At 49.6% G+C, this 22,817-nt stretch overlaps 21 non-coding genes across 21 annotated transcripts; 9 read left to right on the top strand and 12 right to left on the bottom strand.

The window, feature by feature from the left end:
- Positions 1–688: 688 nt before the first annotated feature.
- TRNAE-CUC (transfer RNA glutamic acid (anticodon CUC)) lies at positions 689–760 on the bottom strand. Its single transcript has one exon. It is a non-coding gene; the product is annotated as a tRNA-Glu (tRNA).
- A 381-nt stretch (positions 761–1,141) lies between these two features.
- On the top strand, positions 1,142–1,213 carry TRNAE-CUC (transfer RNA glutamic acid (anticodon CUC)). The gene has a single exon. It is a non-coding gene; the product is annotated as a tRNA-Glu (tRNA).
- An 815-nt stretch (positions 1,214–2,028) lies between these two features.
- TRNAE-CUC (transfer RNA glutamic acid (anticodon CUC)) lies at positions 2,029–2,100 on the bottom strand. The gene has a single exon. It is a non-coding gene; the product is annotated as a tRNA-Glu (tRNA).
- Positions 2,101–2,481: 381 nt separating this feature from the next.
- TRNAE-CUC (transfer RNA glutamic acid (anticodon CUC)) lies at positions 2,482–2,553 on the top strand. The gene has a single exon. It is a non-coding gene; the product is annotated as a tRNA-Glu (tRNA).
- Positions 2,554–3,368: 815 nt separating this feature from the next.
- TRNAE-CUC (transfer RNA glutamic acid (anticodon CUC)) lies at positions 3,369–3,440 on the bottom strand. The gene has a single exon. It is a non-coding gene; the product is annotated as a tRNA-Glu (tRNA).
- A 381-nt stretch (positions 3,441–3,821) lies between these two features.
- TRNAE-CUC (transfer RNA glutamic acid (anticodon CUC)) lies at positions 3,822–3,893 on the top strand. The gene has a single exon. It is a non-coding gene; the product is annotated as a tRNA-Glu (tRNA).
- An 816-nt stretch (positions 3,894–4,709) lies between these two features.
- TRNAE-CUC (transfer RNA glutamic acid (anticodon CUC)) lies at positions 4,710–4,781 on the bottom strand. Its single transcript has one exon. It is a non-coding gene; the product is annotated as a tRNA-Glu (tRNA).
- A 382-nt stretch (positions 4,782–5,163) lies between these two features.
- TRNAE-CUC (transfer RNA glutamic acid (anticodon CUC)) lies at positions 5,164–5,235 on the top strand. The gene has a single exon. It is a non-coding gene; the product is annotated as a tRNA-Glu (tRNA).
- Positions 5,236–6,050: 815 nt separating this feature from the next.
- On the bottom strand, positions 6,051–6,122 carry TRNAE-CUC (transfer RNA glutamic acid (anticodon CUC)). Its single transcript has one exon. It is a non-coding gene; the product is annotated as a tRNA-Glu (tRNA).
- Positions 6,123–6,503: 381 nt separating this feature from the next.
- TRNAE-CUC (transfer RNA glutamic acid (anticodon CUC)) lies at positions 6,504–6,575 on the top strand. The gene has a single exon. It is a non-coding gene; the product is annotated as a tRNA-Glu (tRNA).
- Positions 6,576–14,468: 7,893 nt separating this feature from the next.
- Positions 14,469–14,540, bottom strand: TRNAE-CUC (transfer RNA glutamic acid (anticodon CUC)). Its single transcript has one exon. It is a non-coding gene; the product is annotated as a tRNA-Glu (tRNA).
- A 381-nt stretch (positions 14,541–14,921) lies between these two features.
- Positions 14,922–14,993, top strand: TRNAE-CUC (transfer RNA glutamic acid (anticodon CUC)). Its single transcript has one exon. It is a non-coding gene; the product is annotated as a tRNA-Glu (tRNA).
- An 815-nt stretch (positions 14,994–15,808) lies between these two features.
- Positions 15,809–15,880, bottom strand: TRNAE-CUC (transfer RNA glutamic acid (anticodon CUC)). Its single transcript has one exon. It is a non-coding gene; the product is annotated as a tRNA-Glu (tRNA).
- Positions 15,881–17,148: 1,268 nt separating this feature from the next.
- Positions 17,149–17,220, bottom strand: TRNAE-CUC (transfer RNA glutamic acid (anticodon CUC)). Its single transcript has one exon. It is a non-coding gene; the product is annotated as a tRNA-Glu (tRNA).
- Positions 17,221–18,489: 1,269 nt separating this feature from the next.
- On the bottom strand, positions 18,490–18,561 carry TRNAE-CUC (transfer RNA glutamic acid (anticodon CUC)). The gene has a single exon. It is a non-coding gene; the product is annotated as a tRNA-Glu (tRNA).
- Positions 18,562–18,942: 381 nt separating this feature from the next.
- TRNAE-CUC (transfer RNA glutamic acid (anticodon CUC)) lies at positions 18,943–19,014 on the top strand. Its single transcript has one exon. It is a non-coding gene; the product is annotated as a tRNA-Glu (tRNA).
- Positions 19,015–19,829: 815 nt separating this feature from the next.
- TRNAE-CUC (transfer RNA glutamic acid (anticodon CUC)) lies at positions 19,830–19,901 on the bottom strand. The gene has a single exon. It is a non-coding gene; the product is annotated as a tRNA-Glu (tRNA).
- A 381-nt stretch (positions 19,902–20,282) lies between these two features.
- TRNAE-CUC (transfer RNA glutamic acid (anticodon CUC)) lies at positions 20,283–20,354 on the top strand. The gene has a single exon. It is a non-coding gene; the product is annotated as a tRNA-Glu (tRNA).
- Positions 20,355–21,169: 815 nt separating this feature from the next.
- On the bottom strand, positions 21,170–21,241 carry TRNAE-CUC (transfer RNA glutamic acid (anticodon CUC)). The gene has a single exon. It is a non-coding gene; the product is annotated as a tRNA-Glu (tRNA).
- A 381-nt stretch (positions 21,242–21,622) lies between these two features.
- Positions 21,623–21,694, top strand: TRNAE-CUC (transfer RNA glutamic acid (anticodon CUC)). The gene has a single exon. It is a non-coding gene; the product is annotated as a tRNA-Glu (tRNA).
- An 815-nt stretch (positions 21,695–22,509) lies between these two features.
- TRNAE-CUC (transfer RNA glutamic acid (anticodon CUC)) lies at positions 22,510–22,581 on the bottom strand. The gene has a single exon. It is a non-coding gene; the product is annotated as a tRNA-Glu (tRNA).
- Between the last annotated feature and the right edge of the window lie 236 nt (positions 22,582–22,817).

The raw sequence follows: 22,817 nt of genomic DNA, 5'->3' as shown, positions 1-22,817 counted from the left end.
AGCCTGGTACACACCATGCAATTTCCCATCAGATAGATGGGTCGAATAGATCATTTCTGGCAGGTCCGATCTGATTCCCGATCGTTTTTCTGATCGATTTGCATACAAGTGACCGGAATATCGATCAGAAAAACGATCGGAAATCCGATCGGATCTGTCAGAAATTATCTATTGACTCATCTATCTGATGGGAAATTGCATGGTGTGTAACAGGCATAAGACCAAAGAGGAAGGTGGACCATTTGGAAGACATGCAAGACTGCAAAGCTTTCAAGGGAGATTCCAACTTTCTGGAAAAAACATGCAGCACACATTATCAGCCAGGTTTCACCCCGTCATTTTTCTCCTCAGCGTTCATGTGTATGAAAAAGAAAATGTAAAAACCCCTTTAACTCAGATCCAGATCATGGAATCATCCCTAGGAGGCAGTGTGCGACTGCCAAGAGGCATGCAGGGAGACCTCCATCAGCAGAAGCTGCACACAGTCTCCCTTTCCAAACAGCTATGCGACAGAAGAAAGCGGTTTGGTTCTTTTTGTTTTTTCCGAGTCAGCCTATAGTGAACAGACTGAAGACTTAACAAAGATGGCCAGCCAAGTGCAGGACTCCTGCATAAGGAGTCAATCCAGCGGTAAAGACAAGCATCTCAAGGAAGTGTCGCTGCTGCGTGAGAGATTAAGAAAGAGGCCTTCCCTGACCGGGAATCGAACCCGGGCCGCGGCGGTGAGAGCGCCGAATCCTAGCCACTAGACCACCAGGGAGAGATGAAAGAACATCCACATGAACGCTGAGGAGAAAAGTGACAGGATGAAAGCTGGCTGCTAATTTGTGCTGCGTGTTTTTTTCCAGAAAGTTGGAATCTCCCTTGAGAGCTTTGCATGTCTTCCAAATAGTCCAACTTCCTCCTTGGTCTTATGCCTGGTACACACCATGCAATTTCCCATTCGTGAAAGCACAGAGCTCTCTGATGAAGGTCTGGCAGGAAGGAGCAGTGGGAAGAGGAAGAGGGTAATAATGGGAAAGAGTGACATGAGTGACGGCAAAGCAATTCATCACGGCATGGATCGTTCGGGTGCCGCCGCGTGCTGTTCTCTGTGGAGTTGACTTATTTTACCGTCAGAAGGCTTGGGAGCCTTCATCTCTCCCTGGTGGTCTAGTGGCTAGGATTCGGCGCTCTCACCGCCGCGGCCCGGGTTTGATTCCCGGTCAGGGAAGGCCTCCTTCTTTTTTCTTGATCTCTCACGCAGCAGCGGCACTTCCTTGAGTCGCTTGTCTTAACCGCTGGATTGACTCCTTATGCAGGCTCCATTGCCTGCAACAGTAAGATGGTAAGAGCAGTAAAGCCTGGTACACACCATGCAATTTCCCATCAGATAGATGGGTCGAATAGATCATTTCTGGCAGGTCCGATCTAATTCCCGATCGTTTTTCTGATCGATTTGCATACAAGTGACCGGAATATCGATCAGAAAAATGATCGGAAATCCGATCGGATCTGTCAGAAATTATCTATTGACTCATCTATCTGATGGGAAATTGCATGGTGTGTAACAGGCATAAGACCAAAGAGGAAGGTGGACCATTTGGAAGACATGCAAGACTGCAAAGCTTTCAAGGGAGATTCCAACTTTCTGGAAAAAACATGCAGCACACATTATCAGCCAGGTTTCACCCCGTCATTTTTCTCCTCAGCGTTCATGTGTATGAAAAAGAAAATGTAAAAACCCCTTTAACTCAGATCCAGATCATGGAATCATCCCTAGGAGGCAGTGTGCAACTGCCAAGAGGCATGCAGGGAGACCTCCATCAGCAGAAGCTGCACACAGTCTCCCTTTCCAAACAGCTATGCGACAGAAGAAAGCGGTTTGGTTCTTTTTGTTTTTTCCGAGTCAGCCTATAGTGAACAGACTGAAGACTTAACAAAGATGGCCAGCCAAGTGCAGGACTCCTGCATAAGGAGTCAATCCAGCGGTAAAGACAAGCATCTCAAGGAAGTGTCGCTGCTGCGTGAGAGATTAAGAAAGAGGCCTTCCCTGACCGGGAATCGAACCCGGGCCGCGGCAGTGAGAGCGCCGAATCCTAGCCACTAGACCACCAGGGAGAGATTAAAGAACATCCACATGAACGCTGAGCAGAAAAGTGACAGGATGAAAGCTGGCTGCTAATTTGTGCTGCGTGTTTTTTTCCAGGAAGTTGGAATCTCCCTTGAGAGCTTTGCATGTCTTCCAAATAGTCCAACTTGCTCCTTCGTCTTATGCCTGGTACACACCATGCAATTTCCCATTCGTGAAAGCACAGAGCTCTCTGATGAAGGTCTGGCAGGAAGGAGCAGTGGGAAGAGGAAGAGGGTAATAATGGGAAAGAGTGACATGAGTGACGGCAAAGCAATTCATCACGGCATGGATCGTTCGGGTGCCGCCGCGTGCTGTTCTCTGTGGAGTTGACTTATTTTACCGTCAGAAGGCTTGGGAGCCTTCATCTCTCCCTGGTGGTCTAGTGGCTAGGATTCGGCGCTCTCACTGCCGCGGCCCGGGTTCGATTCCCGGTCAGGGAAGGCCTCCTTCTTTTTTCTTGATCTCTCACGCAGCAGCGGCACTTCCTTGAGTCGCTTGTCTTAACCGCTGGATTGACTCCTTATGCAGGCTCCATTGCCTGCAACAGTAAGATGGTAAGAGCAGTAAAGCCTGGTACACACCATGCAATTTCCCATCAGATAGATGGGTCGAATAGATCATTTCTGGCAGGTCCGATCTGATTCCCGATCGTTTTTCTGATCGATTTGCATACAAGTGACCGGAATATCGATCAGAAAAACGATCGGAAATCCGATCGGATCTGTCAGAAATTATCTATTGACTCATCTATCTGATGGGAAATTGCATGGTGTGTAACAGGCATAAGACCAAAGAGGAAGGTGGACCATTTGGAAGACATGCAAGACTGCAAAGCTTTCAAGGGAGATTCCAACTTTCTGGAAAAAACATGCAGCACACATTATCAGCCAGGTTTCACCCCGTCATTTTTCTCCTCAGCGTTCATGTGTATGAAAAAGGAAATGTAAAAACCCCTTTAACTCAGATCCAGATCATGGAATCATCCCTAGGAGGCAGTGTGCGACTGCCAAGAGGCATGCAGGGAGACCTCCATCAGCAGAAGCTGCACACAGTCTCCCTTTCCAAACAGCTATGCGACAGAAGAAAGCGGTTTGGTTCTTTTTGTTTTTTCCGAGTCAGCCTATAGTGAACAGACTGAAGACTTAACAAAGATGGCCAGCCAAGTGCAGGACTCCTGCATAAGGAGTCAATCCAGCGGTAAAGACAAGCATCTCAAGGAAGTGTCGCTGCTGCGTGAGAGATTAAGAAAGAGGCCTTCCCTGACCGGGAATCGAACCCGGGCCGCGGCGGTGAGAGCGCCGAATCCTAGCCACTAGACCACCAGGGAGAGATTAAAGAACATCCACATGAACGCTGAGGAGAAAAGTGACAGGATGAAAGCTGGCTGCTAATTTGTGCTGCGTGTTTTTTTCCAGAAAGTTGGAATCTCCCTTGAGAGCTTTGCATGTCTTCCAAATAGTCCAACTTCCTCCTTGGTCTTATGCCTGGTACACACCATGCAATTTCCCATTCGTGAAATCACAGAGCTCTCTGATGAAGGTCTGGCAGGAAGGAGCAGTGGGAAGAGGAAGAGGGTAATAATGGGAAAGAGTGACATGAGTGACGGCAAAGCAATTCATCACGGCATGGATCGTTCGGGTGCCGCCGCGTGCTGTTCTCTGTGGAGTTGACTTATTTTACCGTCAGAAGGCTTAGGAGCCTTCATCTCTCCCTGGTGGTCTAGTGGCTAGGATTCGGCGCTCTCACCGCCGCGGCCCGGGTTTGATTCCCGGTCAGGGAAGGCCTCCTTCTTTTTTCTTGATCTCTCACGCAGCAGCGGCACTTCCTTGAGTCGCTTGTCTTAACCGCTGGATTGACTCCTTATGCAGGCTCCATTGCCTGCAACAGTAAGATGGTAAGAGCAGTAAAGCCTGGTACACACCATGCAATTTCCCATCAGATAGATGGGTCGAATAGATCATTTCTGGCAGGTCCGATCTGATTCCCGATCGTTTTTCTGATCGATTTGCATACAAGTGACCGGAATATCGATCAGAAAAACGATCGGAAATCCGATCGGATCTGTCAGAAATTATCTATTGACTCATCTATCTGATGGGAAATTGCATGGTGTGTAACAGGCATAAGACCAAAGAGGAAGGTGGACCATTTGGAAGACATGCAAGACTGCAAAGCTTTCAAGGGAGATTCCAACTTTCTGCAAAAAAACATGCAGCACACATTATCAGCCAGGTTTCACCCCGTCATTTTTCTCCTCAGCGTTCATGTGTATGAAAAAGAAAATGTAAAAACCCCTTTAACTCAGATCCAGATCATGGAATCATCCCTAGGAGGCAGTGTGCGACTGCCAAGAGGCATGCAGGGAGACCTCCATCAGCAGAAGCTGCACACAGTCTCCCTTTCCAAACAGCTATGCGACAGAAGAAAGCGGTTTGGTTCTTTTTGTTTTTTCCGAGTCAGCCTATAGTGAACAGACTGAAGACTTAACAAAGATGGCCAGCCAAGTGCAGGACTCCTGCATAAGGAGTCAATCCAGCGGTAAAGACAAGCATCTCAAGGAAGTGTCGCTGCTGCGTGAGAGATTAAGAAAGAGGCCTTCCCTGACCGGGAATCGAACCCGGGCCGCGGCGGTGAGAGCGCTGAATCCTAGCCACTAGACCACCAGGGAGAGATGAAAGAACGTCCACATGAACGCTGAGGAGAAAAGTGACAGGATGAAAGCTGGCTGCTAATTTGTGCTGCGTGTTTTTTTTCCAGAAAGTTGGAATCTCCCTTGAGAGCTTTGCATGTCTTCCAAATAGTCCAACTTCCTCCTTGGTCTTATGCCTGGTACACACCATGCAATTTCCCATTCGTGAAAGCACAGAGCTCTCTGATGAAGGTCTGGCAGGAAGGAGCAGTGGGAAGAGGAAGAGGGTAATAATGGGAAAGAGTGACATGAGTGACGGCAAAGCAATTCATCACGGCATGGATCGTTCGGGTGCCGCCGCGTGCTGTTCTCTGTGGAGTTGACTTATTTTACCGTCAGAAGGCTTGGGAGCCTTCATCTCTCCCTGGTGGTCTAGTGGCTAGGATTCGGCGCTCTCACCGCCGCGGCCCGGGTTCGATTCCCGGTCAGGGAAGGCCTCCTTCTTTTTTATTGATCTCTCACGCAGCAGCGGCACTTCCTTGAGTCGCTTGTCTTAACCGCTGGATTGACTCCTTATGCAGGCTCCATTGCCTGCAACAGTAAGATGGTAAGAGCAGTAAAGCCTGGTACACACCATGCAATTTCCCATCAGATAGATGGGTCGAATAGATCATTTCTGGCAGGTCCGATCTGATTCCCGATCGTTTTTCTGATCGATTTGCATACAAGTGACCGGAATATCGATCAGAAAAACGATCGGAAATCCGATCGGATCTGTCCGAAATTATCTATTGACTCATCTATCTGATGGGAAATTGCATGGTGTGTAACAGGCATAAGACCAAAGAGGAAGGTGGACCATTTGGAAGACATGCAAGACTGCAAAGCTTTCAAGGGAGATTCCAACTTTCTGGAAAAAACATGCAGCACACATTATCAGCCAGGTTTCACCCCGTCATTTTTCTCCTCAGCGTTCATGTGTATGAAAAAGAAAATGTAAAAACCCCTTTAACTCAGATCCAGATCATGGAATCATCCCTAGGAGGCAGTGTGCGACTGCCAAGAGGCATGCAGGGAGACCTCCATCAGCAGAAGCTGCACACAGTCTCCCTTTCCAAACAGCTATGCGACAGAAGAAAGCGGTTTGGTTCTTTTTGTTTTTTCCGAGTCAGCCTATAGTGAACAGACTGAAGACTTAACAAAGATGGCCAGCCAAGTGCAGGACTCCTGCATAAGGAGTCAATCCAGCGGTAAAGACAAGCATCTCAAGGAAGTGTCGCTGCTGCGTGAGAGATTAAGAAAGAGGCCTTCCCTGACCGGGAATCGAACCCGGGCCGCGGCGGTGAGAGCGCCGAATCCTAGCCACTAGACCACCAGGGAGAGATGAAAGAACATCCACATGAACGCTGAGGAGAAAAGTGACAGGATGAAAGCTGGCTGCTAATTTGTGCTGCGTGTTTTTTTCCAGAAAGTTGGAATCTCCCTTGAGAGCTTTGCATGTCTTCCAAATAGTCCAACTTCCTCCTTGGTCTTATGCCTGGTACACACCATGCAATTTCCCATTCGTGAAAGCACAGAGCTCTCTGATGAAGGTCTGGCAGGAAGGAGCAGTGGGAAGAGGAAGAGGGTAATAATGGGAAAGAGTGACATGAGTGACGGCAAAGCAATTCATCACGGCATGGATCGTTCGGGTGCCGCCGCGTGCTGTTCTCTGTGGAGTTGACTTATTTTACCGTCAGAAGGCTTGGGAGCCTTCATCTCTCCCTGGTGGTCTAGTGGCTAGGATTCGGCGCTCTCACCGCCGCGGCCCGGGTTTGATTCCCGGTCAGGGAAGGCCTCCTTCTTTTTTCTTGATCTCTCACGCAGCAGCGGCACTTCCTTGAGTCGCTTGTCTTAACCGCTGGATTGACTCCTTATGCAGGCTCCATTGCCTGCAACAGTAAGATGGTAAGAGCAGTAAAGCCTGGTACACACCATGCAATTTCCCATCAGATAGATGGGTCGAATAGATCATTTCTGGCAGGTCCGATCTAATTCCCGATCGTTTTTCTGATCGATTTGCATACAAGTGACCGGAATATCGATCAGAAAAATGATCGGAAATCCGATCGGATCTGTCAGAAATTATCTATTGACTCATCTATCTGATGGGAAATTGCATGGTGTGTAACAGGCATAAGACCAAAGAGGAAGGTGGACCATTTGGAAGACATGCAAGACTGCAAAGCTTTCAAGGGAGATTCCAACTTTCTGGAAAAAACATGCAGCACACATTATCAGCCAGGTTTCACCCCGTCATTTTTCTCCTCAGCGTTCATGTGTATGAAAAAGAAAATGTAAAAACCCCTTTAACTCAGATCCAGATCATGGAATCATCCCTAGGAGGCAGTGTGCGACTGCCAAGAGGCATGCAGGGAGACCTCCATCAGCAGAAGCTGCACACAGTCTCCCTTTCCAAACAGCTATGCGACAGAAGAAAGCGGTTTGGTTCTTTTTGTTTTTTCCGAGTCAGCCTATAGTGAACAGACTGAAGACTTAACAAAGATGGCCAGCCAAGTGCAGGATAGTGTTGGGCGAAAATCTAGATGTTCGGGTTCGGGCCGAACAGGCCGAACATGGCCGCGATGTTCGGGTGTTCGACCCGAACTCCGAACATAATGGAAGTCAATGGGGACCCGAACTTTTGTGGTTTGTAAAGCCTCCTTACATGCCACATACCCCAAATTTACAGGGTATGTGCACCTTGGGAGTGGGTACAAGAGGAAAAAAAAATTAGCAAAAAGAGCTTATAGTTTTTGAGAAAATCGATTTTAAAGTTTCAAAGGGAAAACTGTCTTTTAAATGCGGGAAATGTCTGTTTTCTTTGCACAGGTAACATGTTTTTTGTCGGCATGCAGTCATAAATGTAATACATATAAGAGGTTCCAGGAAAAGGGACCGGTAACGCTAACCCAGCAGCAGCACACGTGATGGAACAGGAGGAGGGTGGCGCAGGAGGAGAAGAAGGCCACGCTTTGTGAGACACAACAACCCCGGCCTTGCATGAGGGCAAGAAGCGTGCGGATAGCAGGCTTTGTACCGCCATGCAGTCATAAATGTAATAAAGATAAGTGGTTCAATAAACAGGGACCACGCGGCAACGCTAACCCAGCAGCAGCAGACGTGATGGAACAGGAGGAGGCGCAGGAGGAGAAGGCCACGCTTTGTGAGACACAACAACCCAGGCCTTGCATGAGGGCAAGAAGCGTGCGGATAGCATGCTTTGTACCGCCATGCAGTCATAAATGTAATAAAGATAAGTGGTTCAATAAACAGGGACCACGCGGCAACGCTAACCCAGCAGCAGCACACGTGATGGAACAGGAGGAGGGTGGCGCAGGAGGAGAAGAAGGCCACGCTTTGTGAGACACAACAACCCCGGCCTTGCATGAGGGCAAGAAGCGTGCGGATAGCAGGCTTTGTACCGCCATGCAGTCATAAATGTAATAAAGATAAGTGGTTCAATAAACAGGGACCACGCGGCAACGCTAACCCAGCAGCAGCAGACGTGATGGAACAGGAGGAGGCGCAGGAGGAGAAGGCCACGCTTTGTGAGACACAACAACCCAGGCCTTGCATGAGGGCAAGAAGCGTGCGGATAGCATGCTTTGTACCGCCATGCAGTCATAAATGTAATAAAGATAAGTGGTTCAATAAACAGGGACCACGCGGCAACGCTAACCCAGCAGCAGCAGACGTGATGGAACAGGAGCAGGCGCAGGAGGAGAAGGCCACGCTTTGTGAGACACAACAACCCAGGCCTTGCATGAGGGCAAGAAGCGTGCGGATAGCATGCTTTGTACCGCCATGCAGTCATAAATGTAATAAAGATAAGTGGTTCAATAAACAGGGACCACGCGGCAACGCTAACCCAGCAGCAGCAGACGTGATGGAACAGGAGCAGGCGCAGGAGGAGAAGGCCACGCTTTGTGAGACACAACAACCCAGGCCTTGCATGTGGACAAAAAGCGTGCGGATATAGCAGCAATGCTTTTTGCCGCCATGCAGTCATAAATGTAATACAGATGAGAGGTTCAATAAACAGGGCCCGGAAACGCAACACCATCCCAGATGTTCATTGGTCATGTTACTTGGTTGGGGTCCTGGAGTGTTGCGTAGTCATTTCCAATCCAGGATTGATTCATTTTAATTTGAGTCAGACGGTCTGCATTTTCTGTAGAGAGGCGGATACGCCGATCTGTGACGATGCCTCCGGCAGCACTGAAACAGCGTTCCGACATAACGCTGGCTGCCGGGCAAGCCAGCACCTCTATTGCGTACATTGCCAGTTCGTGCCAGGTGTCTAGCTTCGATACCCAATAGTTGAAGGGTGCAGATGGATGGTTCGACACAGCTACGCCATCTGACATGTAGTCCTTGACCATCTTCTCCAGGCGATCGGTGTTGGAGGTGGATCTGCACGCTTGCTGTTCAGTGGGCTGCGGCTGCATGGGTGTCAGAAAATTTTCCCACTCCAAGGACACTGCCGATACCATTCCCTTTTGGGTACTAGCTGCGGCTTGCGTTGTTTGCTGCCCTCCTGGTCGTCCTGGGTTTGCGGAAGTCAGTCTGTCTGCGTACAACTGGCTAGAGGAGGGGGAGGATGTCAATCTCCTCTCTAAAGTCTCCACAAGGGCCTGCTGGTATTCTTCCATTTTGACCTGTCTGACTCTTTCTTCAAGCAGTTTTGGAACATTGTGTTTGTACCGTGGATCCAGAAGGGTATAAACCCAGTAATTGGTGTTGTCCAGAATGCGCACAATGCGTGGGTCACGTTCAATGCAGTCTAGCATGAATTGAGCCATGTGTGCCAGAGTCCTACCAGAATCCTCATCATCCTCTTGTGAGCGTTGTGATAGTTGTTGTGATGCATCATAGTCGTCACCTTCCTCCTGGTCTGCTTCTGCTGACCATTCGCGTTGAATTGTGGAAGTCCAACGTGCACCGCTCTGGCCCTCGTCAGTGGTGGCATGAAATTCCTGCTCCAACTCCAGCTGTTCCTCCTCCTCTTCTTCGTCATAGCTGCTGGGGCCAGCGTTCCCTGAGGCGGATGGCCTGATGTTGGTACCATCACGCTGATCGTTTTCTCCTTCAGATTCCCCCAGTTGCATCATGACAGCTGTTTCCTTGATTTTTAACATCGACCTCTTCAGTAAACACAGCAGTGGTATGGTAATGCTGACTGAAGAGTTGTCACTGCTCACAAGCAACGTGGATTGCTCAAAATTTTGGAGGACTTGGCAGAGGTCCAACATGTTGGCCCAATCGGATCCACAGAAGCTTGGCAGCTGGCCGGATGCGCCTCGGTACTGCGCCGTCATGTACTGGACCACTGCACTCTTCTGCTCGCAAAAGCGGGCTAGCATGTGCAGCGTAGAATTCCAGCGCGTAGGGACATCACACAGCAAGCGATGGTGGGGGAGATTGAAGCGCTCCTGCATCTTGGCGAGTGCCCCCGAAGCAGTACTGGAATTTCTACAATGTTTGGACACTCGACGCACCTTCAACAGCAGATCGGGCACGCCTGGGTATGTCCTCAGGAACCGCTGAACTACTAGGTTCATCACGTGCGCCAGGCAAGGGATGTGTGTCAGCTTAGCCAACCTTAAAGCGCGAATGAGATTACTCCCATTATCACACACAACCATGCCCGGTTTCAGGTCCAGCGGTGCCAGCCACAAATCCGTCTGTTCCTTTATTCCCCTCCAAATTTCCTCCCCTGTGTGCTGCTTATCCCCAAGGCAGATTAGCTTCAGCAACGCTTGCTGACGCATGCCAACAGCTGTGCTGCACTGCTTCCACGATCCTACTGCTGCTGGGTTAGCGTTTCCGGATGAGGTACAGCTTTGAGATGCGTTGGAGGAGAAGGAGTCAGAGAGGTAGGTGCTGCTGTTGTTATCCAGTGGGAGGGACGGCGGTGCAGCTGTTTGTGGCGTGGGCAACACCCGTGCCGTAGCAGGTGAGGAATCGCTGCCAGGCTCCACAAGGTTCACCCAGTGCGCGGTAAGGGAGATGTATCGACCCTGGCCGAACGCACTCGTCCAGGTGTCAGTGGTGAGGTGAACCTTGCAGGCAACGGCATTCTTCAAGCTTCGGGTTATTTTGCTGACCACGTGCTCATGCAACTCAGGCACTGCAGAGCGTGCAAAGTGGTAGCGGCTGGGAACCACGTAACGTGGGATGGCCACTGACATCATGCCCTTGAAGCTGTTTGTCTCCACCAATCGATATGGCAGCATTTCGCAGGCCAGAAGCTTGGCTATGCTGGCTGTTACTGCCACGGCCCGGGGGTCATTTGCTGGCAATTTCCTCTTGCGCTCAAACATCTCCGACACAGACAACTGAACCGTAGCGCTGCACACGGAAGGGCTGTTGGTTGTTGTGTTTGATGAACACTGGGAGACCTCAAGAGCACTACTCCGGAAAGTGACAGTGTCAGCGTCGTCTGATGTTTGTGAATGTTGTGAACCACGCAATGGCTGGGCTACTGCTGCTGCTGAGGCGGGTCTGGTGAACCCAAGGGAGGCAGTGTTGTTTCTGGTACCCTGTCCTGACGCGTTTGCCCAAAGAGTGGGATGTTTGGATAGCATGTGACGGCTCATGCTGGTGGTGGAGAGGTTGTTAATATTTTTCCCCCTGCTCAGGCGGGTCTTGCACACCTTGCAAATCGCCATGGTAACATCCTCAGTGCAGTCTTCAAAGAAAGCCCAGACTTTGGAGCACCTGCCTCCTTGCTGGCGATTTCTGTTTGCTCCTCTTTTGCCTCTCACTTGAACTTCCACGCTTGTGGTGCCTGAAATTGCGCGCCGCCTACCTTGTGGCACAAGGCGAACTCGTGCAGCAGTGTGTTCTTCAACAGACTCATCTGTGCTGCTGCTACGACGGCGATGTTCTCGTTCACAAACAAAATCTGGGTCTCTGTCCACATTGTCCATACCCTCCTCTTCCATCTCCTCAAACTCGTCATATGTCATTGTGGGCCACCGCCGTGGAGTAGAGCTCCCCACAACAACCTCTGCGCAGCACACTCCAACGTCGTCTTCCAGATCTTGTCGGCCGACCTCCTGCAATTGCAACCCCTCCTGCCCAAATTGCTCTGGGATTTGGGTTTCCGAGTCCTCTTCGGACTCGCCTTGTATTTCAGTGCGCGGTGCATTTCCCACAGTTAACGGTTGTGAATCCAGGCACAACATTTCTGGCTGTTCCTCCATTGACCTTTGAAAGGTGGAAGTTTGTTGGGCTGGGAATAGCTCCTGCGAATACCCCATTGTGTCCTGAGGTAATTCATCGGACTGGTTATCTGGCAGTTGTGTGCGTGGTGTCGCTGCCGGTTGTGTCAGCTTTGTGCCCACTGGCTCCTTGTAACTGGCTGAGGACTCGGACCTCGTGCGTGATGTGCTGGTGCTGCTTAACCCACTGCTGGACGCTTGAGAGGTCATCCAAGTAATTATCTGGTCCTGTTCTTTTGGATTTGTGAGGGTTGTTGTCCTGGACAACATGGGCGGTATTGAGTGGGTTTTCTTGGGTGCTCCCCTGTGGCCTGTACGTGAACCGTCAGGGGAAACACCTCTTCCCTTGCCCCTCCCTCTTTCACCGGATTTCTTCCTCATTTCACTTATCCTTACAGTACACGCTGACTGGCAGCAGTACAGTGGCAGTACAGAAATGCTATACAGTACCACTATTCCCAGCAGCGACACAGAGCACAATGCTATACAGTGACGGGTGAGCGGTGTACCACTATTCCCAGCAGACACAGAACAGTACACAGAATGCTATATAGTGTGGCTGAACGAGCGGTGTACCACTATTCCCAGCAGACACAGAACAGTACACAGAATGCTATATAGTGTGGCTGAACGAGCGGTGTACTACTGTTCCCAGCAGACACAGAACAGTACACAGAATGCTATATAGTGTGGCTGAACGAGCGGTGTACTACTGTTCCCAGCAGACACAGAACAGTACACAGAATGCTATATCGTGTGGCTGAACGAGCGGTGTACCACTATTCCCAGCAGACACAGAACAGTACACAGAATGCTATATAGTGTGGCTGAACGAGCGGTGTACTACTGTTCCCAGCAGACACAGAACAGTACACAGAATGCTATATAGTGTGGCTGAACGAGCGGTGTACTACTGTTCCCAGCAGACACAGAACAGTACACAGAATGCTATATAGTGTGGCTGAACGAGCGGTGTACTACTGTTCCCAGCAGACACAGAACAGTACACAGAATGCTATATAGTGTGGCTGAACGAGCGGTGTACTACTGTTCCCAGCAGACACAGAACAGTACACAGAATGCTATATAGTGTGGCTGAACGAGCGGTGTACTACTGTTCCCAGCAGACACAGAACAGTACACAGAATGCTATATAGTGTGGCTGAACGAGCGGTGTACCACTATTCCCAGCAGACACAGAACAGTACACAGAATGCTATATAGTGTGGCTGAACGAGCGGTGTACTACTGTTCCCAGCAGACACAGAACAGTACACAGAATGCTATATAGTGTGGCTGAACGAGCGGTGTACTACTGTTCCCAGCAGACACAGAACAGTACACAGAATGCTATATAGTGTGGCTGAACGAGCGGTGTACTACTGTTCCCAGCAGACACAGAACAGTACACAGAATGCTATATAGTGTGGCTGAACGAGCGGTGTACTACTGTTCCCAGCAGACACAGAACAGTACACAGAATGCTATATAGTGTGGCTGAACGAGCGGTGTACTACTGTTCCCAGCAGACACAGAACAGTACACAGAATGCTATATAGTGTGGCTGAACGAGCGGTGTACTACTGTTCCCAGCAGACACAGAACAGTACACAGAATGCTATATAGTGTGGCTGAACGAGCGGTGTACTACTGTTCCCAGCAGACACAGAACAGTACACAGAATGCTATATAGTGTGGCTGAACGAGCGGTGTACTACTGTTCCCAGCAGACACAGAACAGTACACAGAATGCTATATAGTGTGGCTGAACGAGCGGTGTACTACTGTTCCCAGCAGACACAGAACAGTACACAGAATGCTATATAGTGTGGCTGAACGAGCGGTGTACTACTGTTCCCAGCAGACACAGAACAGTACACAGAATGCTATATAGTGTGGCTGAACGAGCGGTGTACTACTGTTCCCAGCAGACACAGAACAGTACACAGAATGCTATATAGTGTGGCTGAACGAGCGGTGTACTACTGTTCCCAGCAGCGACACACAATGACTGGGGGGGACCCTGGCTAGCGTGGCTGGAGCGCGAACTACCCTGCCTGCCTACCCAAAGCTAAACCCACAGACAAATGGCGGAGATATGACGTGGTTCGGGTATTTATTTACCCGAACCACGTGACAGTTCGGCCAATCAGAGCGCGTTCGGGTCCGAACCACGTGACCCGTTCGGCCAATCACAGCGCTAGCCGAACGTTCGGGGAACGTTCGGCCATGCGCTCTTAGTTCGGCCATATGGCCGAACGGTTTGGCCGAGCACCGTCAGGTGTTCGGCCGAACTCGAACATCACCCGAACAGGGTGATGTTCTGCAGAACCCGAACAGTGGCGAACACTGTTCGCCCAACACTAGTGCAGGACTCCTGCATAAGGAGTCAATCCAGCGGTAAAGACAAGCATCTCAAGGAAGTGTCGCTGCTGCGTGAGAGATTAAGAAAGAGGCCTTCCCTGACCGGGAATCGAACCCGGGCCGCGGCAGTGAGAGCGCCGAATCCTAGCCACTAGACCACCAGGGAGAGATTAAAGAACATCCACATGAACGCTGAGGAGAAAAGTGACAGGATGAAAGCTGGCTGCTAATTTGTGCTGCGTGTTTTTTTCCAGGAAGTTGGAATCTCCCTTGAGAGCTTTGCATGTCTTCCAAATAGTCCAACTTGCTCCTTCGTCTTATGCCTGGTACACACCATGCAATTTCCCATTCGTGAAAGCACAGAGCTCTCTGATGAAGGTCTGGCAGGAAGGAGCAGTGGGAAGAGGAAGAGGGTAATAATGGGAAAGAGTGACATGAGTGACGGCAAAGCAATTCATCACGGCATGGATCGTTCGGGTGCCGCCGCGTGCTGTTCTCTGTGGAGTTGACTTATTTTACCGTCAGAAGGCTTGGGAGCCTTCATCTCTCCCTGGTGGTCTAGTGGCTAGGATTCGGCGCTCTCACTGCCGCGGCCCGGGTTCGATTCCCGGTCAGGGAAGGCCTCCTTCTTTTTTCTTGATCTCTCACGCAGCAGCGGCACTTCCTTGAGTCGCTTGTCTTAACCGCTGGATTGACTCCTTATGCAGGCTCCATTGCCTGCAACAGTAAGATGGTAAGAGCAGTAAAGCCTGGTACACACCATGCAATTTCCCATCAGATAGATGGGTCGAATAGATCATTTCTGGCAGGTCCGATCTGATTCCCGATCGTTTTTCTGATCGATTTGCATACAAGTGACCGGAATATCGATCAGAAAAACGATCGGAAATCCGATCGGATCTGTCAGAAATTATCTATTGACTCATCTATCTGATGGGAAATTGCATGGTGTGTAACAGGCATAAGACCAAAGAGGAAGGTGGACCATTTGGAAGACATGCAAGACTGCAAAGCTTTCAAGGGAGATTCCAACTTTCTGGAAAAAACATGCAGCACACATTATCAGCCAGGTTTCACCCCGTCATTTTTCTCCTCAGCGTTCATGTGTATGAAAAAGAAAATGTAAAAACCCCTTTAACTCAGATCCAGATCATGGAATCATCCCTAGGAGGCAGTGTGCGACTGCCAAGAGGCATGCAGGGAGACCTCCATCAGCAGAAGCTGCACACAGTCTCCCTTTCCAAACAGCTATGCGACAGAAGAAAGCGGTTTGGTTCTTTTTGTTTTTTCCGAGTCAGCCTATAGTGAACAGACTGAAGACTTAACAAAGATGGCCAGCCAAGTGCAGGACTCCTGCATAAGGAGTCAATCCAGCGGTAAAGACAAGCATCTCAAGGAAGTGTCGCTGCTGCGTGAGAGATTAAGAAAGAGGCCTTCCCTGACCGGGAATCGAACCCGGGCCGCGGCGGTGAGAGCGCCGAATCCTAGCCACTAGACCACCAGGGAGAGATTAAAGAACATCCACATGAACGCTGAGGAGAAAAGTGACAGGATGAAAGCTGGCTGCTAATTTGTGCTGCGTGTTTTTTTCCAGAAAGTTGGAATCTCCCTTGAGAGCTTTGCATGTCTTCCAAATAGTCCAACTTCCTCCTTGGTCTTATGCCTGGTACACACCATGCAATTTCCCATTCGTGAAAGCACAGAGCTCTCTGATGAAGGTCTGGCAGGAAGGAGCAGTGGGAAGAGGAAGAGGGTAATAATGGGAAAGAGTGACATGAGTGACGGCAAAGCAATTCATCACGGCATGGATCGTTCGGGTGCCGCCGCGTGCTGTTCTCTGTGGAGTTGACTTATTTTACCGTCAGAAGGCTTAGGAGCCTTCATCTCTCCCTGGTGGTCTAGTGGCTAGGATTCGGCGCTCTCACCGCCGCGGCCCAGGTTTGATTCCCGGTCAGGGAAGGCCTCCTTCTTTTTTCTTGATCTCTCACGCAGCAGCGGCACTTCCTTGAGTCGCTTGTCTTAACCGCTGGATTGACTCCTTATGCAGGCTCCATTGCCTGCAACAGTAAGATGGTAAGAGCAGTAAAGCCTGGTACACACCATGCAATTTCCCATCAGATAGATGGGTCGAATAGATCATTTCTGGCAGGTCCGATCTGATTCCCGATCGTTTTTCTGATCGATTTGCATACAAGTGACCGGAATATCGATCAGAAAAACGATCGGAAATCCGATCGGATCTGTCAGAAATTATCTATTGACTCATCTATCTGATGGGAAATTGCATGGTGTGTAACAGGCATAAGACCAAAGAGGAAGGTGGACCATTTGGAAGACATGCAAGACTGCAAAGCTTTCAAGGGAGATTCCAACTTTCTGGAAAAAACATGCAGCACACATTATCAGCCAGGTTTCACCCCGTCATTTTTCTCCTCAGCGTTCATGTGTATGAAAAAGAAAATGTAAAAACCCCTTTAACTCAGATCCAGATCATGGAATCATCCCTAGGAGGCAGTGTGCGACTGCCAAGAGGCATGCAGGGAGACCTCCATCAGCAGAAGCTGCACACAGTCTCCCTTTCCAAACAGCTATGCGACAGAAGAAAGCGGTTTGGTTCTTTTTGTTTTTTCCGAGTCAGCCTATAGTGAACAGACTGAAGACTTAACAAAGATGGCCAGCCAAGTGCAGGACTCCTGCATAAGGAGTCAATCCAGCGGTAAAGACAAGCATCTCAAGGAAGTGTCGCTGCTGCGTGAGAGATTAAGAAAGAGGCCTTCCCTGACCGGGAATCGAACCCGGGCCGCGGCGGTGAGAGCGCCGAATCCTAGCCACTAGACCACCAGGGAGAGATTAAAGAACATCCACATGAACGCTGAGGAGAAAAGTGACAGGATGAAAGCTGGCTGCTAATTTGTGCTGCGTGTTTTTTTCCAGAAAGTTGGAATCTCCCTTGAGAGCTTTGCATGTCTTCCAAATAGTCCAACTTCCTCCTTGGTCTTATGCCTGGTACACACCATGCAATTTCCCATTCGTGAAAGCACAGAGCTCTCTGATGAAGGTCTGGCAGGAAGGAGCAGTGGGAAGAGGAAGAGGGTAATAATGGGAAAGAGTGACATGAGTGACGGCAAAGCAATTCATCACGGCATGGATCGTTCGGGTGCCGCCGCGTGCTGTTCTCTGTGGAGTTGACTTATTTTACCGTCAGAAGGCTTAGGAGCCTTCATCTCTCCCTGGTGGTCTAGTGGCTAGGATTCGGCGCTCTCACCGCCGCGGCCCAGGTTTGATTCCCGGTCAGGGAAGGCCTCCTTCTTTTTTCTTGATCTCTCACGCAGCAGCGGCACTTCCTTGAGTCGCTTGTCTTAACCGCTGGATTGACTCCTTATGCAGGCTCCATTGCCTGCAACAGTAAGATGGTAAGAGCAGTAAAGCCTGGTACACACCATGCAATTTCCCATCAGATAGATGGGTCGAATAGATCATTTCTGGCAGGTCCGATCTGATTCCCGATCGTTTTTCTGATCGATTTGCATACAAGTGACCGGAATATCGATCAGAAAAACGATCGGAAATCCGATCGGATCTGTCAGAAATTATCTATTGACTCATCTATCTGATGGGAAATTGCATGGTGTGTAACAGGCATAAGACCAAAGAGGAAGGTGGACCATTTGGAAGACATGCAAAAATGCAAAGCTTTCAAGGGAGATTCCAACTTTCTGCAAAAAAACATGCAGCACACATTATCAGCCAGGTTTCACCCCGTCATTTTTCTCCTCAGCGTTCATGTGTATGAAAAAGAAAATGTAAAAACCCCTTTAACTCAGATCCAGATCATGGAATCATCCCTAGGAGGCAGTGTGCGACTGCCAAGAGGCATGCAGGGAGACCTCCATCAGCAGAAGCTGCACACAGTCTCCCTTTCCAAACAGCTATGCGACAGAAGAAAGCGGTTTGGTTCTTTTTGTTTTTTCCGAGTCAGCCTATAGTGAACAGACTGAAGACTTAACAAAGATGGCCAGCCAAGTGCAGGACTCCTGCATAAGGAGTCAATCCAGCGGTAAAGACAAGCATCTCAAGGAAGTGTCGCTGCTGCGTGAGAGATTAAGAAAGAGGCCTTCCCTGACCGGGAATCGAACCCGGGCCGCGGCAGTGAGAGCGCCGAATCCTAGCCACTAGACCACCAGGGAGAGATTAAAGAACATCCACATGAACGCTGAGGAGAAAAGTGACAGGATGAAAGCTGGCTGCTAATTTGTGCTGCGTGTTTTTTTCCAGGAAGTTGGAATCTCCCTTGAGAGCTTTGCATGTCTTCCAAATAGTCCAACTTGCTCCTTCGTCTTATGCCTGGTACACACCATGCAATTTCCCATTCGTGAAAGCACAGAGCTCTCTGATGAAGGTCTGGCAGGAAGGAGCAGTGGGAAGAGGAAGAGGGTAATAATGGGAAAGAGTGACATGAGTGACGGCAAAGCAATTCATCACGGCATGGATCGTTCGGGTGCCGCCGCGTGCTGTTCTCTGTGGAGTTGACTTATTTTACCGTCAGAAGGCTTGGGAGCCTTCATCTCTCCCTGGTGGTCTAGTGGCTAGGATTCGGCGCTCTCACTGCCGCGGCCCGGGTTCGATTCCCGGTCAGGGAAGGCCTCCTTCTTTTTTCTTGATCTCTCACGCAGCAGCGGCACTTCCTTGAGTCGCTTGTCTTAACCGCTGGATTGACTCCTTATGCAGGCTCCATTGCCTGCAACAGTAAGATGGTAAGAGCAGTAAAGCCTGGTACACACCATGCAATTTCCCATCAGATAGATGGGTCGAATAGATCATTTCTGGCAGGTCCGATCTGATTCCCGATCGTTTTTCTGATCGATTTGCATACAAGTGACCGGAATATCGATCAGAAAAACGATCGGAAATCCGATCGGATCTGTCAGAAATTATCTATTGACTCATCTGTCTGATGGGAAATTGCATGGTGTGTAACAGGCATAAGACCAAAGAGGAAGGTGGACCATTTGGAAGACATGCAAGACTGCAAAGCTTTCAAGGGAGATTCCAACTTTCTGGAAAAAACATGCAGCACACATTATCAGCCAGGTTTCACCCCGTCATTTTTCTCCTCAGCGTTCATGTGTATGAAAAAGAAAATGTAAAAACCCCTTTAACTCAGATCCAGATCATGGAATCATCCCTAGGAGGCAGTGTGCGACTGCCAAGAGGCATGCAGGGAGACCTCCATCAGCAAAAGCTGCACACAGTCTCCCTTTCCAAACAGCTATGCGACAGAAGAAAGCGGTTTGGTTCTTTTTGTTTTTTCCGAGTCAGCCTATAGTGAACAGACTGAAGACTTAACAAAGATGGCCAGCCAAGTGCAGGACTCCTGCATAAGGAGTCAATCCAGCGGTAAAGACAAGCATCTCAAGGAAGTGTCGCTGCTGCGTGAGAGATTAAGAACGAGGCCTTCCCTGACCGGGAATCGAACCCGGGCCGCGGCGGTGAGAGCGCCGAATCCTAGCCACTAGACCACCAGGGAGAGATGAAAGAACGTCCACATGAACGCTGAGGAGAAAAGTGACAGGATGAAAGCTGGCTGCTAATTTGTGCTGCGTGTTTTTTTCCAGAAAGTTGGAATCTCCCTTGAGAGCTTTGCATGTCTTCCAAATAGTCCAACTTCCTCCTTGGTCTTATGCCTGGTACACACCATGCAATTTCCCATTCGTGAAAGCACAGAGCTCTCTGATGAAGGTCTGGCAGGAAGGAGCAGTGGGAAGAGGAAGAGGGTAATAATGGGAAAGAGTGACATGAGTGACGGCAAAGCAATTCATCACGGCATGGATCGTTCGGGTGCCGCCGCGTGCTGTTCTCTGTGGAGTTGACTTATTTTACCGTCAGAAGGCTTGGAAGCCTTCATCTCTCCCTGGTGGTCTAGTGGCTAGTATTCGGCGCTCTCACCGCCGCGGCCCGGGTTCGATTCCCGGTCAGGGAAGGCCTCCTTCTTTTTTCTTGATCTCTCACGCAGCAGCGGCACTTCCTTGAGTCGCTTGTCTTAACCGCTGGATTGACTCCTTATGCAGGCTCCATTGCCTGCAACAGTAAGATGGTAAGAGCAGTAAAGCCTGGTACACACCATGCAATTTCCCATCAGATAGATGGGTCGAATAGATCATTTCTGGCAGGTCCGATCTGATTCCCGATCGTTTTTCTGATCGATTTGCATACAAGTGACCGGAATATCGATCAGAAAAACGATCGGAAATCCGATCGGATCTGTCAGAAATTATCTATTGACTCATCTGTCTGATGGGAAATTGCATGGTGTGTAACAGGCATAAGACCAAAGAGGAAGGTGGACCATTTGGAAGACATGCAAGACTGCAAAGCTTTCAAGGGAGATTCCAACTTTCTGGAAAAAACATGCAGCACACATTATCAGCCAGGTTTCACCCCGTCATTTTTCTCCTCAGCGTTCATGTGTATGAAAAAGAAAATGTAAAAACCCCTTTAACTCAGATCCAGATCATGGAATCATCCCTAGGAGGCAGTGTGCGACTGCCAAGAGGCATGCAGGGAGACCTCCATCAGCAGAAGCTGCACACAGTCTCCCTTTCCAAACAGCTATGCGACAGAAGAAAGCGGTTTGGTTCTTTTTGTTTTTTCCGAGTCAGCCTATAGTGAACAGACTGAAGACTTAACAAAGATGGCCAGCCAAGTGCAGGACTCCTGCATAAGGAGTCAGTCCAGCGGTAAAGACAAGCATCTCAAGGAAGTGTCGCTGCTGCGTGAGAGATTAAGAAAGAGGCCTGCCCTGACCGGGAATCGAACCCGGGCCGCAGCGGTGAGAGCGCCGAATCCTAGCCACTAGACCACCAGGGAGAGATGAAAGAACATCCACATGAACGCTGAGGAGAAAAGTGACAGGATGAAAGCTGGCTGCTAATTTGTGCTGCGTGTTTTTTTCCAGAAAGTTGGAATCTCCCTTGAGAGCTTTGCATGTCTTCCAAATAGTCCAACTTCCTCCTTGGTCTTATGCCTGGTACACACCATGCAATTTCCCATTCGTGAAAGCACAGAGCTCTCTGATGAAGGTCTGGCAGGAAGGAGCAGTGGGAAGAGGAAGAGGGTAATAATGGGAAAGAGTGACATGAGTGACGGCAAAGCAATTCATCACGGCATGGATCGTTCGGGTGCCGCCGCGTGCTGTTCTCTGTGGAGTTGACTTATTTTACCGTCAGAAGGCTCTGGAGCCTTCATCTCTCCCTGGTGGTCTAGTGGCTAGGATTCGGCGCTCTCACCGCCGCGGCCCGGGTTCGATTCCCGGTCAGGGAAGGCCTCCTTCTTTTTTCTTGATCTCTCACGCAGCAGCGGCACTTCCTTGAGTCGCTTGTCTTAACCGCTGGATTGACTCCTTATGCAGGCTCCATTGCCTGCAACAGTAAGATGGTAAGAGCAGTAAAGCCTGGTACACACCATGCAATTTCCCATCAGATAGATGGGTCGAATAGATCATTTCTGGCAGGTCCGATCTGATTCCCGATCGTTTTTCTGATCGATTTGCATACAAGTGACCGGAATATCGATCAGAAAAACGATCGGAAATCCGATCGGATCTGTCAGAAATTATCTATTGACTCATCTATCTGATGGGAAATTGCATGGTGTGTAACAGGCATAAGACCAAAGAGGAAGGTGGACCATTTGGAAGACATGCAAGACTGCAAAGCTTTCAAGGGAGATTCCAACTTTCTGGAAAAAACATGCAGCACACATTATCAGCCAGGTTTCACCCCGTCATTTTTCTCCTCAGCGTTCATGTGTATGAAAAAGAAAATGTAAAAACCCCTTTAACTCAGATCCAGATCATGGAATCATCCCTAGGAGGCAGTGTGCGACTGCCAAGAGGCATGCAGGGAGACCTCCATCAGCAGAAGCTGCACACAGTCTCCCTTTCCAAACAGCTATGCGACAGAAGAAAGCGGTTTGGTTCTTTTTGTTTTTTCCGAGTCAGCCTATAGTGAACAGACTGAAGACTTAACAAAGATGGCCAGCCAAGTGCAGGACTCCTGCATAAGGAGTCAATCCAGCGGTAAAGACAAGCATCTCAAGGAAGTGTCGCTGCTGCGTGAGAGATTAAGAAAGAGGCCTTCCCTGACCGGGAATCGAACCCGGGCCGCGGCGGTGAGAGCGCCGAATCCTAGCCACTAGACCACCAGGGAGAGATTAAAGAACATCCACATGAACGCTGAGGAGAAAAGTGACAGGATGAAAGCTGGCTGCTAATTTGTGCTGCGTGTTTTTTTCCAGAAAGTTGGAATCTCCCTTGAGAGCTTTGCATGTCTTCCAAATAGTCCAACTTCCTCCTTGGTCTTATGCCTGGTACACACCATGCAATTTCCCATTCGTGAAAGCACAGAGCTCTCTGATGAAGGTCTGGCAGGAAGGAGCAGTGGGA

Source organism: Hyperolius riggenbachi, chromosome 8 (genome assembly GCF_040937935.1).
Source record: "Hyperolius riggenbachi isolate aHypRig1 chromosome 8, aHypRig1.pri, whole genome shotgun sequence".
Classification (NCBI taxonomy): Eukaryota; Metazoa; Chordata; class Amphibia; order Anura; family Hyperoliidae; genus Hyperolius; species Hyperolius riggenbachi.
The sequence above is the reverse complement of the archived record's forward strand: the minus strand, read 5'-3'. Positions and strand labels throughout refer to the sequence as shown.